This window comes from Panthera tigris, chromosome B1 (genome assembly GCF_018350195.1).
Source record: "Panthera tigris isolate Pti1 chromosome B1, P.tigris_Pti1_mat1.1, whole genome shotgun sequence".
Taxonomy (NCBI): domain Eukaryota; kingdom Metazoa; phylum Chordata; class Mammalia; order Carnivora; family Felidae; genus Panthera; species Panthera tigris.
This window is the reverse complement of record NC_056663.1, coordinates 93,049,630-93,063,731: the sequence shown is the minus strand read 5'-3', so window position 1 is coordinate 93,063,731 and position 14,102 is coordinate 93,049,630.

The window sequence follows — 14,102 nt, the reverse complement described above, 5'->3', positions numbered from 1 at the left end:
AATGTTCTCAGTTCTAAATGGGTGAATAGTGGGAAGGGGTAAGAAAAGGCTTTTTGAATAAATCTCAATCTGAATTTATTTCAGTGAACCATATACTTATTTTTTCAATATCCAATCCTTCTCTTTATTGCCTTTATAACATTATAAAAATATTGGGCAGATAAGCACTCTTCCTTGAAGCAGTCTATATGAGTCAGAAGTAGCAGCCCCAGTGCCAGGGGTAGAGTCAGATGAGTCTATGATAATCATGTTAATGCCATTTTTCTGGCATATGGTTCAGGAACCAAGGCTTAATTCAAACACAATGTATGATTTCTTTTAAAAAGTCTTTGTTTCAAGAATTACATGTAACTTAAATGGACTCAATCAGACTCAAAGGAGATTTATACTGCATTAGTAAGTGAATCCTTTTTATGTACTGTTCATGAGCAGAGAAAAAAATGTAGTCTATTTTATTACTGATAGCTATGTTATGATGATGACCGTGCCTTAGCATCTAGCTGTTGTGAATAGCAGAGAGGAGAGGAAGGAAAAATCAAGAGGCATTTGTTTGTTTTGGTTTTGGTTTCGGTTTTTGAGAGAGCGCACACATGTGAGCACACAAGAGCGGGGGAGGGGCAGAGGGAGAGGGAGGGAGAGAATCTTAAGCAGGCTCCATGCCCAATGAAGAGCCTGCCTCAAGGCTCCATCTCAAGACAATAAGATCATGACCTGAGCTGAAATCAAGAGTCAGAGTTGGATTTTTAACCTACTGAATCACCCAGTCTCCCCAAGAATCAAGAGTTCTTGATGACATATTGAGTCACTGTCTTACAGCTTATGATAGATACAAATACCCTTGTTTTTGAATCCAAGGTAAATTAGATTTGGTGTTATTTGCAGTTGGTATGATGATACAGATACAAAACTTGGTGCAAGGATTTTGGATTCTCAAGCACTGAATCTGCTGAGTGAGCAAAGTAGGATGACAAGTCTCTAAAAGGACATTGCAGTACACCATTTCAGGGAGTATGACTTTTATGGAATAACACGTAGATTGTGCCACACGGATTGTATATGGAGGTGAACATTTTAACTACTTTTATTGTATCAGCAAAACCATTGCTTTTAATACTATTTAGTATTAGTAATATAAAGTTGCAGACATATTTCACATGTATTATGCCAGAGGTTACATTTAAAGACAAATGTGTTCCATTTGCAAATTACCAAATGGATTTAAAATTATATCCATTTTCTAAATTAGTTTTCTATTGCCATAATAACAAATTACATACTAAATTTGGTGGCTTAAAACACCCCAAAGATTTATATTACAGGTCTGGAGGTCAGAAATCCAAAATGAGTCTTAAGGGGCTAAACTCAATATGGAGGCAAGTTTGGTTCCTTCTGGAGGTTTCAGGGGGAGAATCTGTCACTTGACTCTTCCAGATTCTAGCGACCACTGCCTTCCTCAACTCCTGTTCACATTATCTAATTTATGCTTGCATTGGCACATTGCCTTCTCTTTCACTGACCCTCTTGCCTTCCTGCTATAAGGTCACTTATGATTATATGTAGGACCCACTGAAGGATAGTCTTTCCATCTCAAGATCTTTAACTTAGTCATATCTGCAAAATCCCTTTTGCTATATTGTGTAGCATATTCGCAGTTTCCAGGAAAAGGACAAAGACATCTTTGGAGGGCTATTATCCAGCCTACCACAGTTACAATATATTTTACAGATGATTCAACATACTTTCTTTTATTTCCTAATGACTTGAAGTTTGAAATAGATAACATGTTTGCTAAATACAGCAATATTTAAAGCCTGTTTATTCTACCAGAATTATTACTGCTGTACTCTCACTTGAGAATGAACTGTGACAATAAAAGGGATATTTTTAATAAACTTACAGTGTTATATTAGTTACAGGTATACAATATAGTGATTCAACAATTATATACATCACTCAGTGCTCATCATAAGTGTAATCTTAATGCCCTTCACCTATTTCACTCCTTCCTCCTCCCCACTGGTAACCATCAGTTTGTTCTCTATAGGTAAGAGTCTATATTTTGGTTTGTCTATTTTTTTCTTTATTTTGTTTCTTAAACCCCACACATGAGTGAAATCATGTATTTGTCTTTCTCTGACTGACTTATTTCACTTAGCATTATACTTTGTAGATCCATCCACGGCGTTGCAAATGACAAGATTTCATTCCTTTTTGTTTAGTTGATTAATAGTCCATATATATATATTCATTGAAGGATGGACACTTGGTCTGGTTCCATAATTTTCCTATTGTAAATAATGCCATAATGAACATGGGGCTGCATACATCTTTTTTGAATTGCGTTTTTGTATTCTTTGGGTAAATACCCACTAGTAGAATTGCTGGATCACATGGTAGTTCTATTTTTATTTTTTTGAGAAATCTCCATACTGTTTTTCACAGTGACTGCACCAATTTGCACTATCACCGATAGTGCACAAGGGTTCCTTTTTCTCCACATCTTTGCCAACATGTGTTGTTTCTTGTGTTTTTTATTTTAGCCATTCTAAAATATCTAAAGTATTTTAGATATAAAATGTAAGTAATATCTCATTGTGATTTTGATTTGCATTACCTTGATGATGAGTGATTTTTTTTGTTTGTTTCAAGTTTTTATTTAAATTCAGGTTAGTTAATACATAGTGTGCTACTGGTTTCAGGAGTAGAATTTAGTGATTCATTCCTTATGTATAACACTCACTGTTGAGGATGAGTGACTTTGAGCATCTTTTCATGTGTCTGTTGGCTATCTGGATGTCTTCTTTGACGAAATGGCTGTTCATGTCTTCTGTCCATTTTTAATTGGATTATTTGTGGGGTTTTTTGGGGGGAGTTGAGTTGTGTAAGTTCTTTATACATTTGAATGCTAATTCTTTATCAGATATGTCATTTGCAAATAACTTCTATTCAGTGTGTTGTCTTTTAATTTTATTGTTTCCTTTGTTTTGCAGAAGCTCTTTATTTCAATGTAGCCCCAATAACTTATTTTTATTTTTCTTGCTTCTAGAAGAATGTCCCTATGGCTACTGTCACAGAAATTATTGCCTGCACTCTTTTCTAGGATTTTTATGGTTTCAGGTCTCACATTTAGGTCTTTAATCCGTTTTTGAGTTTATCTGTGTGTATGATGTGAGAAAATGGTCCAGTTTCATTCTTTTGAAAACTACTTGTTGAAGAAACTATTGTTTTTCCCATTGCATATGCTTGCATCCTTTGTCAAAGATTAATTGACCATATAAGTGTGGGTTTATTTCTGGGTTATCTGCTGTGTTCTATTGTTCTATATGGGTTTTTTGTGTGTGCACGCCAATATCTTTTTGAATTACTACAGCTTTATAGTATGTCTTGAAATCTGGGTTTGTGATACCTCCAGTTTTGTTATTCTTTTTCAAGGTTACTTTGGCTATCCAATGTCTTTTTCTGTACAAATTTTAGGATTATTCGTTCTAGTTGTGTGAAAATGTTGTTGGTATTTTGAAAGGGATAGCATTAAATCTGTAGATTGTTTGGGGCAGCATGTACATTTTAATATCTTTCCATTTGTTTCATCTTCAATGTATTCTTATCAATATTTTATAGTTTTTACAGTACAGATTATTCATGTTTGGTTTAAGTTATTCCTAGATATAGTCTTCTTTTAGGTGCAATTGTAAATGAAATTGTTTTCTTTTTCTTTTTTGAAATTGTTTTCTTAATTTCTCTTTCTGCTACTTCATTATTAGAGCATAGAAATGCAACCAATTTTGGCATATTGATTTTGTATCTTGTGACTCACCAAATTCACTTATTAATTCTGTAATTTTTTGGTAATTTTTAGGGTTTTCTACATGTAGTATCATGTCACTACAAATAGAGAAAGTTTTACTTCTTCCTTTTTGGATGTCTTCTTTTATTTCTTTTTGTTTTCTCATTTCTAAGGCTAGAACTTCCAGGACTGTGGTGAATGAAAGTGGTGAGAGTAGACATTCTTATACTTTCCTGTCTTAGAGGAAAAGCTCTCAGTTTTTAACCATAGATTATGATGTTGGTTGTAGATTTTTCATAAATGGCTTATAGTGTGTTGAGCTATGTCCCCTCTAGACCTGTGTTGAGGGTTTTTATCATAAACGGACATTGTAATTTGTCAAACGTTTTTACTGCATCTATTAAAATGATCATATGGTTTTTATCTTTTCTTGATGTGATACATCATGTTGTTTAATTTTTGAATATTCAACCACCTTGAATTCCAGGAATAAATCCTACTTGACCATGATGAATTTTTTTAATGTATTGTTGGTTTCTGTTTGTTAATATTTGCTGAGGATTTTTGCCTCTATGTTCATTTTTGCATAGATGTTCCTTGGCCTGTAGTTCTCTGTTTTTGTACTATCTTTATTTGGCTTTGGTATCATGGTAATGCTGGCCTCATAGAATGAATTTGGAAGCTTCCTTTACTTTTCTATTTTTTTGGAATAGTTTGAAAAGAATAGATATTATCTCTTCTTTAAATATTTGGTAGGATTCATCTGTGAAGCCATCAGGCCCAGGACTTTTATTTGATAGGAGATTTTGATTCAATTCACCGCTGGTAATCAGTCTGTTCAAACTTTCTATTTCTTTTTGATTCTGTTTTGGGAAGTTATAAGTTCCTAGGAATTTATCCTTTTCTTCTAGGTTATCCAGCTTGTTGGTATAAAAATTTTATAATATTCTCTTTTACAATCCTTTGTATTTCTGTGTGTCAGTTGTTATTTCTCCTGTTTCATTTCTTTTTAAAAAAAATTTTTTTAACGTTTATTTATTTTTGAGACAGGGAGAGACAGAGCATGAATGGGGGAGGGTCAGAGAGAGAGGGAGACACAGAATCTGAAACAGGCTCTAGGCTCTGAGCTGTCAGCACAGAGCCTGACACGGGGCTCGAACCCACGGATCACGAGATCATGACCTGGGCCAAAGTCCGCCGCCCAACCGACTGAGCCACCCAGGCGCCCCTCCTGCCCCTCCTGTTTCATTTCTGATTGTGTTTGTTTGGGTCTTCTCTTTCTCTCTCTCTCTCTCTCTCTCTCTCTGTCTCTGTCTCTGTCTGTCTCCCTGTTTTTTATGAGTCTAGCAAAAGAATTTTCAATTTTGTTGATCTTTTCAAAGAAATAGCTGCTGGTTTCATTAATCTGTTCTATTGTGTTTTGTTTGCTTTTTCCTTTCTATTTTGTTTATTCCTGCTCTAATCTTTATTGTTTCCTTTCTTGTACTGTTTTGGGGTTTTATTTGTTCTTTTTCTAGCTCTTTTAGGTGGAAGGTGAGGTTGTTTATTTGAGATTTTTCTTGCTTCTTGAGGCAGACCTGTATTGCTGTAAACTTTCCTCTTAGAATAGCTTTTGCTGCATTCCAAAGATTTTGGTCCATTGTGTTTTCATTTTCATTTGTCTCATTATTCTTTTTTTTTAAATTTTCTCTTTGATTTCTTGGTTGACCTATTCATTGTGTATTAGCATGTTATTTAACTTCTTAAATTGGTGTTCTTTCCATTTTTTTTATTGTGGTTGATTTCTAGTTTCATAGTATTGTGGTTAGAAAAGATGCATAGTATGATTTTAATCTTTTGTTAATTTTTGGAGATTATTTTGTGGCCTAACATTGATCTCTTCTGGAAAATGTTTTATGTGCACTTGAAAAGAATGTGTATTCTGCTGTTTAAGGATAGGATTTTCTGAATATATCTGTTAGGTCCATCTGTCCAATGTGTGATTCCAAGCCAATTTCCTTGCTGATTTTCTGTTTGGATAATCTATTCATTTATGTAAGTGGAGTGTTAAGGTCCCCTACCATTACTGTATTACTATCAATGTTCATATTAACATAGATGGTTTATGTATTTGGGTGCTTCCAAATTATGTTGGGTGCATAATTATTTATAATTGTTACATCTTCTTGTTGGATTGTTCCCTTTATGATTATGTAGTGTCCTTCTTTGTCTCTTGGTACCATCTTTATTTCAAAGTCTGATAAAGTATTGCTACCCTGGCTTTCTTTTCACTTCCATTTGTATGATAAATGCCTTTCCATTACTTCACTTTCAATCTGCATGCCTTTATATCTGAAATTAGTCTCTTGTAGGCAGCAGAAAGGTCTTGCTTTTTTATCCATTCTGTCACCCTCTCTCTTTTGACTGGAGTGTTTAGTCTGTTTACATTCAAAGTAATAATTGATAGTTATGTACTCTTTGCCATTTTGTTAGTTGTTTTATGGTTGTTTTTGTAGTCCTTCTCTGTTCCTTTTTTCTCTTGTCCTCTTCTCTCAGGGTTTGTTGGCTTTCTTTAGTAATATATTTGGATTCCTCTCTCTTTATGTTTTGCATATCAATTGTTTTTGATTTATGATTAATGTTAACTTTGTATATAACATATTCTACATATAGTAGTCTATATTAAGTTGATATAATCACATATGTTTCAACCCATTCTTTAATTCTTTCTCCCCCCGCCCACATTTTATGTATATGGTGTCATACTTTGCATCCTTCATTTTGTGAATTCCTTGACTGATTTTTATAAATAAACTTCATTTTAATGATCTGTGTATCCTACTTTTCTTACTTCTACTTTTTTTTAATGTTTTTATTTATTTTTGAAGGAGAGAGAGAGAGACAGAGCATGAATGGGGAAGGAACAGAGAGAGAGGGAGACACAGATTTCGAAGCAGGCTCCAGGCTCTAAGCTGTCAGCACAGAGCCCGACACGGGTCTTGAACTCATGAACCGTGAGATCATGACCTGAGCTGAAGTCGGACACTTAACCGACTCAGCCACCCAGGCGCCCCTCTTACTTCTACTTTTGATCTTTCCTTTCCACTCAAAGAGTCACCTTCAAGATTACTTGTAAGACTGATTTAGTGGTCATGAATTCCTTTAACTTTTGTTTGTCTGGGAAACTCTATCTGTCCTATTCTGAATGAAGGTCTTGCTTGATAGAGTATTCTTGGCTGCAGGTGCTTTTCTTTCAGCACTTTGAATATATCATGTCACTCCTTTCTCGCTTGCAAAATTTCTGCTGAAAATTTAGCCAATAGTGTCATGGAGTTTTCCTTTTCTGTAACTTTTATTTTCTCTTGCTGCTTTTAAAATTATCTCCTTATCACTACTTTTTGAGATTGTAATTAGTATGTGTCTTGGCGTGAACCTCCTTGAGTTGATTTTGTTGGGGACTCTGTTCCTTCTGGATCTGGATTTCTGTTTCCTTCTTCAGAATTGGGAAGTTTTCAGCTATTATTTTTTTCAAATAAATTTTCTGCCCCTTTTCTTTCTCTTCTCTTTCTGGGATCCATATAATGCAAATGTTATTATGCTTGGTTGTGTTGCTGAATTCTCTAAGTCTGTTTTCATTTATTATTATTATTTTTCTCTTTCCTGTTCAGCTTGATTGCTTTCTATTTCTGTTCTCCAGGTTGCTGACCCATTTTTCTTCTTCCTTTAGTCTACTATCTATTTCATTTAGTATATTTTTAATATCAGTTATTGAGTTCTTCATCTATTAGTTGATTTGTATGTTTTCTATCTCTTTGTTAATGACCTAACTTTTATTTTCCATTCTTTTCTCAAATCCAGGGAATATTTTTATAATCATTACTTTAAATTATATATCAAGCATATTATTTTTCTCCATCTCGTTTAAGTGTCTTGCTATTACTTCGTCCTGTTCTTTCATTTGAGACATACTCCTCTGTCTTCTCATTTTGTTAACTCTCTGTGTCTGTTTCTATGTGTTAGGAAAGTCAGCTGTGTCTCCTGTTCTTGACAGGAGTGGCCTCATAAAGAAGAGGTCCTATACTACCCTGCAGTGCAATGTTCCCTGTTAACCAGAATCTGGCACTTCAGGGGGGTCTCCTATGTGTGTCACCTTCACTCTGCTATGGTGGCTGAGCCACTTTTGCCTTCTGTCCAATCATTTGCAATGTTTCTCTTTGCCTATTGTGGGGAGGGTTTGGTCCTTGATTTACTAGTGCGTCAGTCTGAGACTGCTTTGAGCTTAAGTTCAGCAGACAAGTTGTTTATCAGAGATGCAGTGGCACTAAACTGCAGGGCACTATCCCTGTGTTGTCCCCTAGAAGCTATCATTGGTGGGTAAGGCCAAAAATCATACCAGATGTCTGCCCCAGCACACTATGGGGGCTGAAATCAGACTGGTGTGTGCATTTATCTTTCCCTTCTCCCCAAGGCAGGAGTCGTGTTGGGGTAGTGCTGGCCTCTTTCAGTGCTGCTTGTACACTAGCAGTTTTGTAGCACTACTTTGGGTGGTCTCTGGCCAAGGGTGTATTGCAGAGAGCAGGTCTGCAGGAGAACATGGGGGTGGAGCACTTTATGCCAGCAAGGTCTGTGCTGATCCGCTGCAGGAGTGGGCCTGCAGCTACTCAGGAATACTCCTCCTAGGCCAAGATAGAGGAGGCATGTCTACAGAAGAATGCAGGGGCGGGGCTTATGCTATTAGCAAGGTCTGCATTGCTGGTCCAATTGCAGCCGGCCGGACCAAGGTAGGCCACACTGGACGGGGCAGATCCATAGAAGTGCACAGGGGTGGGATGCATGGTGTTAGTGAGATTTGAACAGGTCTGCTGTGGAAAGAGACCTGGAGCCAAGGCCTGGCTGTAAGGGACACATCTGCTGGAGAATGCACAGGCAGGTGGGGTGCATTGTTTGCAAGTTAAGTAGCAAGTGTTTGCATAGTTCTGGCTCCCACAGGTGTCCTTGTATGTGGGCTGGGGTATGGGAGAGGAAAATGGTGCCTGCCAGCCCCTTTATTCCCGGAGATGTCTTCCAATAATTCCCACCCCTCTAGCACATGGGCTGAGTTTAGTAAACAAATCTCTTCCCTGTATACTCCAAGCATCTTTCAAACTGCTACTTCTATGTTGTATATTTATGGAGCTATTCATTGTGCTGTTTCCTAAAGGGTGAAGAATAAGTTTCCTTTCAACTTATTGGCTTTCTTAGAGTCAAGCCCACTGATTCCAGGTGTTAAGCCTCACGGATTGTAACAGCTCATGCAATTCAGCTCTCTTGGTTTCCAAAACTAATTGCTTTGGGGAATCTTCTTCCCCATGTGGTCCCCCATGCCTGGATTGCCTAGTGTGGGGATCCACTCCTTCCCATTTCTCTGTGGCATACGGCATCCCTCCCTCCTGCAGATAGTTCTGTGGACCCATTTACCTTCAGATCAATCGATCGCATCTGTGCCTTTCCTACCCCCTTTGATGTGAGCCCTTCTCTACATTTGACTGTGGGGAGTCTCTTCTGTCAGTCTTTGGGTCATTTTCTGGGCTATTAACACTGATGCGGGTGTTATCTAGTTGCATCCATGTATCGAGGTGAGCTTAGGGTCCTCTTACACCACCATTTTTCTCAGAAATCTAAAGATGACATTTATGTTACAGAATCTGGTCTTTCTCAGCCTGTTAATAATTGATGTTCATATATCTTCAAGACTCCAAAATTTCAAACAAAAAGGATAAAATTATAGTAGTCAAGTTTTATTCAGACAGAATATGTACTTCATATTTTTAAGCTTCAAATGCATCATGAACCTGCTCAGGAAAATTCAAATGTACTGAATATCTTTTAAAAGTTTTTTTATAGGGGTGCCTGGGTGGCTCAGTCAGTTAAGCATCTGACTTCAGCTCAGGTCATGATCTCACAGTCTGTGAGTTTGAGCCCCGCGTTGGGCTCTGTGCTGACAGCTCAGAGCCTGGAGCCAGCTTCAGATTCTGTGCCCCCCCCCCCATCTCTGCCCCTCTCCTGCTCATGCTCTGTCTCTCTCTGTCTCAAAAACAAATAAAAACATTAAAAAAATTTAAAGTTTTTTATATACTTTCTGTCCTTTTTTAATCTATGCTTTTTATTTTTTCCTTCAGCTTTTAAAATGTTATTTTAATAGCCCATGAACTGATAAGACAGTTAAGTCTAAAATATCACCTGGTTACTATTTAGTTTATCTCTTATGTTTTCTCTTAATTGGTACACAAACTCAGAAAACATGTTTTATATGCATGTTGCAATCCTCATGTCACTGAATGACACCAAACATATAATAAAATTCACTTATTTTTTTGAATATTCTATTAGAAAATTATCATAGTGTGAAATTGTATAAGGTGTCTGGACATGAGAGACTCCATTTTCCTTTCTAACAAATGAAATCTTGAACTGGGCCAAGAGTGATAATTATTTTGTAAGAAGTTGCTCATAAAATCCAACAGAATAATTGGCATTAGGACCATAAAACTGTTGATGTGAATTTTATAAAGACAGAAGAGTTGTCAAAAGCATACCAGGGATAGTTTGATAACAAAAATAAAGTAATAAGCTAGATAGAAATCAAAAGTGTCTCAAATGGTTAGCACTAAATTAAGTTTTCTTTTTCTCTTTTTTCTTCATCTAAATCATGTAATTATCCCCTTCTTTTTTCTCGTAAAGGCCCCTTACTTTCTACATATGAACAGCTCCCTTTTCCGGTTTCTCTGGATTCGTGTTCCTCATATTACAATTCTGAGATTGTATCCCAAATAATGGCCTTTGTTCTTTTTCAGTTCTGCCTCCTTTTGTCAGTTGACAAAAGGTAAGGGGAATGGTTTAATAATTTTCTTCTTGCTGACTGGAGCTGTTCATGTTGATTCAAATTGTAAAACATATCACATTTCAAGAAGTGCATTTCTGTACGTAATAGTTTTAATTTTCATATTAACACTTTTCCCCCATTGACCCAAACACCTTGCTTGGTTAAAAATATAGGAATAATTGCAATAGAGTTCCTGAGTTATTAATTGATAAGCTTTGTTATTGTCAACATTGTGACTTTCTCTCATCTTCATTTGTACAACTTCAACTTTTGCTCAAAAATCATAAGGCCATTTCATTTATTTCATTCCTGATCAGCAATATATTATAGATATTTTCTATTATGGATGACATTCATAATAAAAATTATTCTTTGTTTCTTAATTTATATTTTCTTAGTAAGAAAAAGAACAAACAAATTAGTTGTGAGGGCACATTTTCCCTCTGCTGGCATTAAGAGGGTGGGAACATCACTATATTCAGAATAAATTCTCAATCACATAGCAATGCAATGTTAAGTTTGGTTGCAAATTTTCGAATTCTAACAATATGTTCACTTACTTCCCATGTAGTCAAACTTAAATAATTAATTCCTTTTCCTTTGAGATTAAGTAAGATTAAAAATATCACCTGAGCAACCCTGTTATTTGTAAATCCGATAGTCACAGCTCATTCTCCAAGCATCATGGAGTACCAATTTGAACTTAAAAAGTTGTATTATAATAATGCATTGTGTAATTAGACTCTTACAAAGGTTTACAAAAGTAAATGACCCCGGTGTTACCTCGATTGTGTTATACTTGCTTATTTACTTCTATAACTTGTTTTTTGGCTATAGTTTTATGTCAACTTAGCCTCCCAGGCCTATAGGTTCTTTAGTTTTCCTCATATTTAGAAACATAGTGGAGAGGTGGCATACTTTGGGCATTATAACAGTGATTACTGCTTTCTTTAAATACAAAATCAAAACCTAAAATGAACAATTCAAATGTCCATATCCTGAAAGGAAAAGTAAATCAGTGGGTTGATAACCACTGACTATATTTTAAACTTCAGAAGAACAGTAGAAACTTAAGAAGTCCATAAAAGCACTATGGACATGACAAAGACATAGAATTCAAAGAAGGAAAATGTCTGAAATGCAGATCTTCATTGGCAAAGTGGCCTTTTTCATCCATCTTTTCAATAGACTTGGTCATTAAGCATCATCCACAAGTTAGTGACTAAGACTCAAAAAGAAGTGATGTAATGGCTTCCAAGAGCTACTTAAAAGGAAAAAAGAATGATAGAAATACCACAAGGTACGGTTCTGGTAGGAAATCATATCATGTATCTTAAATGCATCACCTTAATTATTTTTAGTGCAATATGTATAGATATATTCTAGCATTATATTTCATAATTATGGTCATTTTATCTGTAAAGTTTAGCTTTGTTTAAAATATTTATGGAAATTATTATTATATTTTTGTTGTGATACTAATTTCAATAAGTCTGAATTTGAAATATTATATTTCAGTAAGTTATCTTGATTTGATGTTTATGTTGATGGACCATAAATCTTAACATGTATGTGAGCAAATCTTCAGAGAAGTGGGTTCTGAGTAAGATAATATTAGGTAAATTTTTATTTTTCAGAATCTACTTTGAAAATCTTGGGAGTATCCTTGTGAACTGAATTGTGACCCCCTCACCTCAATTCTCATGTTGAAGCCTTAACCCCACAATGGGACTGCATTTAGAGATATAATGTCCAAGGGAGGTAATTAAAGTTAAGAAAGGTCATATGTAGGGGCACTTAATTCTGTGATTGGTGTCTTTTTAAGCAAAAGAAGAGATACCAGACTTCTCCCTCTGTGTATGCACAAAGAAGAGCCATATGAGGGCCCAGCAAGAAGGGGGTCATCTGCAAGCCAGGAATCAAAACTCAACCCTTAACAGCACCTTCATCTTAACCATCCAGCTTTCAGAACTGTGAGAAAATAAATTTCTGTTGTTTAAGCCACTTAACCTGTGATCGCTTGTAATGGCAGTCCAAGCAACTAATACAGAGTATATGCTATTTAAGATAATAATTTAAAAGTTAACTGCAATATCCAGTAGGCGAAGTCTTGCTGTTACAGGAATTCAGGTGTAAAGACCTGTGATATTCTCTATTTTTCTGTAATTTATTTACCTTATAGCAAAGCTCCCATGTTCATGATATCTTAAACTATAAATAAATCAATTTAAGGTAAAGTTAGTTGCTGCCATTTATCAATATGTCCATTTAGCTGGTCCTCATTCTTCCTTAGTTGCTGTATAGTTTCCGGAGTGGGAAGAGTCTACAGCATAACACGAATTCACAGGGTCCTTTGGTTCAAAGCTACCCTCCAAGCCACTGGTATGAATGAGAAAAAAACACAACAACTTATCCTACTTTTTCCTTTATTAATACTTTACATTTGCGCTACTCTTCCAAAATTGCATTAACTCTAAAACAGGATGTGATTTGGAAAACGCGGCTGCTCCATCTGGGAGTAGGAAAACTGCATGACATCTGGGTAGAGGTTTTGGAGGGTGATAGCCTCAAGACTCTTTGGTTAGACTAATTTTGCCACTATTTTTGGCAAGGAAAAGTCCTCTCAAGCCTCACCAAGATTCAAGACTCACACAAAGGCAAGGTTTTTAGTTTCAGTTCCTCCAAACCCTCTGGGGTTTTTGCATCACCAATTCTGTCCTTTCAGAAGTCAGCTTTGGGTGGAGGGAACCAGGGAATTTATTTACGTTCTCACTATCTAGACATATTTATCTCTTTCTCTTTTTTTAATGTTTATTTTTGTGAGAAGAAGAGAGGAGGAAAGAGAGAGAGAGAGCACATAAGGGAGGGGGAGAGATAGAAGGGAACAGAAGATCTGAAGCATGCTCTGTGCTGGCAGCAGTGAAGCTGATGCGGGGCTCAAACCCACCAACCATGAGATCATGACCCGAGCCAAAGTCAGATGCTTATCCAGCTGAGCCATATTTATCTGTTTCTAATAATGTTTCTAATCACTCCTCTAAAAGAACTTACTATAACTTGACTGGTCTTTTGGTTCTTTACCTATTGTCTTCCTTATTTATAAGATAATAAATTTTGAGATCTCTTATCTGAAACTGAACAGCCCAAATTCTTGTATGGAATGTAGAATTAATTGCTTAGACCCAAGTTTTATTTTATTTTGGAATGTAATTAACATAGTTTATAAATATTGTTGTTTATTGTTTGCCTTTTGCTTTGATTTCTGCTTTACCACTTGCTTTTGTTTGACCTTAGAGAATAAAAAACATTCTTGGTGATGGCTGAGCAAGGACTTCAGGTAATCATTTGTAACTTATTGTGTGTAATGGAGGTAATAGCTCAGAATTTTACTATGCCTATTTATTTACTCTATATTTTTATCATCATGAGTTTTGTTGGTTTTTTAGCACAGTCAGCATAAAGATATAATTGGAAAAA